We start from the raw sequence: 4,502 nt of genomic DNA on the forward strand, positions 1-4,502 counted from the left end.
CCTGTCCTGTCCCGTCCTGCAAAGAAGCCGGTGGCCGGGCTCCCCGGCGCCGGCCCTCCGATGCTTAAGTCAGAGGGGGCAAATATGTGGAGAGAGCAAACCAGAGAGTGAAGAAGATGGAGAATATTGTGCTCAATTGCGTCTGTGCTGTTTTTTTTTGTCCTTCGATCCTAGTCCCCCTCAGGTCCCTTTTATAGAGGGATTTTATGTTGCCCTGGAGGTGACAGAGAGTTTGTTCTCTTTTGTAATAATTGGGCACGATTTGGCCCATTAATGGCATAGTGGAAGATAAGGCCGAATCAGACCGGAACCAGGAAGTTGTCACGGTCGATCGGACCTGTTGGAGTGGTTGAACCGCCGGCCGTGGTAGGCCCGGGGTCCATGGATGGTAAGCGCATTTATTACCGAATGAACCGGCGGTCAGGGAGAGCCATACGCTTTGATGGTTCAGTGATCCGGAGATCGTCTTGAGCCGTGTTCATTAAATGACTGAGCGCATCGGAGACTTGAGGGGGTCTCATGCATTAATGGCAGGTCGTGCCAAATACCTGCGGAGATCTTATGCCTTGACGGCTTGGAGATAGCGGCAGGTTGTAGCGGAGTTGTCAAGTCCCTCAGGGGGTTAGGTAGGGGTTGAACATTTGGTCAGGGCAATCGGCTCGGCAGGGGTGCCGAGCCGAGCTGGTCGCCCAATGGGGCGCCCTGTGGCGGGGTCGCTTCTAATGCCTCTGGTCGGCGCCCTTTGATCGAGCGCCTCCTAGCCGGACGCCTTTATTTCGCGCTCTTTCTTCTCTGGTCAGCGCCCTCCAATCGAGCGCTTTTCTGGTCGGCGTCCTCTGGTCGGCTCTTTCTAGCCGAGCATCCCTACTTGGTCGTTGGTTGGTCCGAGCGCCTCTTGGCGCTCCAGTCGGCACTCTTGGGCTGAGCATCTTTTCGGATCGGCGCTCTCTAGCCGAGCACCCCTCTGGACTGTGCTCTCTGGTCGGCACTCTTTGGCCGAGCACCTTTCCGGTCGGCGCTTTTTGGCCGAGCGCCTCCATGGTGGTATGACTTGGGATTTTTCCCCAACAATAGATGTCCCGTTACTAACGGCCAACTACGAACTAAACGTTAAGCTAGCTATTTGGTCCTTTCATGCTCTTGGTACAATGGCGGCAATAAAATTCATTGATGATTCTCTAAATATCAGCACCAAAACGGAAACAAAAATGGATCCACATAATAAACGCCTATCACCGTTTACCATTGAGCAACAATTAACAATTGTAGCACCTCCAATATAAACAAATCATTATCATTTAACCAATTGTTCCTACCATTCTTTCAAAAACTGATCCATGTCTTGAAAATGGACAAGATTATTTATATTACTATTTTATTGACTATGCTATACTAATATAATAAGATATTTTTGTTTAATGATATAGCACATGATGTTACGCTTGAACGTGATGCTTCCGGGTACTTGAATGGCGAGACACTGGAGCTGCTCTTTTTTACTCATAGTTGAACCTGAAATCTCACTTTAAATAATATTGGCATACAAAATCTTTTTCATTGTAGCGATGCCAAAAATAATACGCATATATACTTTAGTATGATATTTTCTAAATTACTCTCTCTCTCTTTCTTCAGTTCTCATATGTTTGAAAAATAGTTCGTATGTGAGTTGGCATCTTTTTTTACTTCTATCCATTAATGATCGCTGGTAATGATAATTAATCATCTATATTTTGGCACCATGGGCAGATCAGCAATATCAACCCATCCGTTCAGAGCCCTCGCCCTGTTCCCCTCTTCAGCTTCCCAAAAGACCAATCTGGTGGGAAACCGTGCATCCACTACTTCTCCTTTTCAAGACTTCACGTGAATCCCAAACTGTCCCTTCCTTTCCCAACCCAAACCCTGCCGAAAACGAAAACCAAAGCCAAAATGAGGAATCGGTCGTCACATGTGAGTGCCCCGCCACTTCCCTCTCCCTCTCGGGTAATAAAGCCTAAGCCCTAACCACTTCGCAAGAACAAACCCGTCTTTTCATATTATTAAAATATTAAAAATTACTCTTTTTACAATCTTAGCACAATTTTCTGCCGAAAAACTTTTTTAAGAAAGAAATCACTCAGTATCATTTTTTTTTTTTTTTTTTGGGTATACCACGGTAGCTTCACTTGAACTCTTTCTTGTAACTTTTTTGTTAATCCTTAAATTCTACTCATTTTATACAGCAATCCTAACATACAATTACAATCAACATCATTTCAGCTTCTAAATTTCTAATCCCACCACCACTCTAAATTCCAAACAACAAACCTGGGGGAATAACTACAATTCTTTTTGATAAAGAAAGTAATGAGAGGAAGGCGGAACTCAGGGAAGGAACCTGTTGGCGTCACCGTCCTCCCTAGCCTTGCCGCCGCCCTCCTCCTCCGCCGCCGCGGACGAGGAGGCAGCGGTGTCTGAGCTCGCCCCGCAGCGGCGGCACCACGAAGGGGCGCCAGCGGCGACGACGAGAATCCGGCGGCAGGAGGGGCAGGAGGAGTGGGAACCCAGCCACGTGTCGACGCACGCAACGTGGAAACCGTGGCCACACGGCGGGAGGATGCGGATCTCGTCGCCCTCCACGAACTCGGCGAGACAGATCGGGCAGTCGGCGAGCCTCCCGCCGGGGACGGCGATTGCGCCGTCGTAGGAGAGCTTCGGGAGGGAGCGGAGTGCCTTCTTCTTCAGCCCCTTGTCCGGAGGTGGACGCGATGGTGCTCCGCTGCCGCCCAAGTCGGATGGGTCGCCGGATGGCCGCCGCAGCCAGGCGCAGCGCGCCACCAGGGCTAGACCTAGCACGCAGACCAGGGCACAGAGAAGCGCCGCCAGGACCACCACCACGTCAGAGTCCACTGCCAGGGGATCCGGCGGCTCCGCCACCGGGAGGTATCCGGAGTTCGTCTGAAGAAATCTAGCCGCCGGAGGCATAACGAGAGAGAGAGAAAGAGCGAGGGGATAACAGGGGAAGGTCGGAACTTGAGATGGGGACTCGTTTACATAGGAACGCAAGAACGGAATTAACTTAAAATAAAAAACTAATGCAGTCAATGAAAAAGCCCCTGCCTTTGGGCGTAAATAACGAGAAGCCCACGGCCGACTCTTTGGATGACGAAAATGCCCTCCTGAAAGGATATCAATGACGATGATGACGTGGAGGGCTGGCCTGTTGGAAGTGGGGATTGGGTCCACACCGGAAGCTTGCACGTGGTGGTACCTGAACGAAAGGTGCGGGTACACGTTTGATCACACTAGTGGGCCCGGTGATCTGATGGAGACGTGGATGGTGTATGATGCTATGGCCCGTACAAGTAATACTTTGCAAGCTACTATTAATTGTACCTTTTTGTTTTTTTGGTGACTAATTGGACAGTTTTATAGCTTTAATTGGCGACAGAGTAGAAGTTAGTTCCATACACTGATCCAACTTTGAACAGAACATGACTTTATAGTTTGTGAATCAGCACTAAACATTTTTTTTGAGTAATATTTGGGATTTGATTTCATGACCTTCTCCAGGAGCATTCTCTCAGGTGCGGGGTACTGGTAGTGAATCAGCATAATGCAGCATAGCTATCTAGTTAGTATTCAATAGTATATCATCTCAAATATGCACAAAATTAGATTAATTCACTAGCTTCTATCCTTAACTAGGTTAGTAACAATTAGCTGTAGACGCATTACACTACTAGACCTAGTTAAATGTTAGACACAACCTATAAAGGTTGAATGCATCTTCGAGAAATTGGAAGCCAATTGCTACTTCACTCTTAGATGAAAAGGATGCATGTGCTTGTGACTGTTGCCACTGAGAACCGGTCTGATCCAAATGCTGAGTTGATAGGATTATTGGAGATCTCGGCTCGCTTGCCATTCGGATTGGAGAGATTGGATGGGCTCATGCCTCTGTGACAGTGGTCCGTTAGCCACTGCACTCAACCAACGATGTTTCCAACATCGAGTACTTTTGAGTTTGCATTGGACAGTGGAGGAACGGCTTCGATCGATACTTCGACACTGGCTTTGACCTGAAATAACAAAAACAATGAAGTACATCAACCGAAGCATGTCTGGAAGGGATCCTCCAATGCCTAAATAAAATACGGCTCTAAGGGAATAGGAGGAGACTAGTGAGAGGCAAAGAGATAACATAAAAGAGTTAAAAAATAACTTATTTGAAGGGCCCTCGGGAATGCAATATATAAACAAGAGCCGAAGCCCACTGCTGAGTAATCTGGAGCTATGTGGTAGTTGATAAGGTAATAAACCATGTATATCACCAGTGAATTATGCCCATGCTTCTCAATTGCAGAGATTTGTTTAGATGTCTTAGTTGTAAAAAAACATTTAGCGATCATGGCTGAGTTGTTGACTACTAAGGGGAGATTTTGAAATGCAAAGGACTCTCCGCATGCTTGGGTCAGCCATGTGGCAACCTTTGAATGGTTAGTCCACTCCAAGGTGGT

The 4,502-nt window shown here is 47.6% G+C and overlaps 1 pseudogene across 1 annotated transcript; it reads right to left on the reverse strand.

Annotated features, from left to right (window-relative positions):
- Positions 1-2,164: 2,164 nt before the first annotated feature.
- Positions 2,165-3,032, reverse strand: LOC103698737 (RING-H2 finger protein ATL80 pseudogene; annotated as a pseudogene). The gene has a single exon (XR_015987863.2). The product of XR_015987863.2 is annotated as an RING-H2 finger protein ATL80 pseudogene (transcript).
- Between the last annotated feature and the right edge of the window lie 1,470 nt (positions 3,033-4,502).

This window comes from Phoenix dactylifera, chromosome 6 (genome assembly GCF_051530095.1).
Source record: "Phoenix dactylifera cultivar Ajwa chromosome 6, Ajwa_hap1_PhDact_Kaust_v1.1, whole genome shotgun sequence".
NCBI lineage: Eukaryota > Viridiplantae > Streptophyta > Magnoliopsida > Arecales > Arecaceae > Phoenix > Phoenix dactylifera.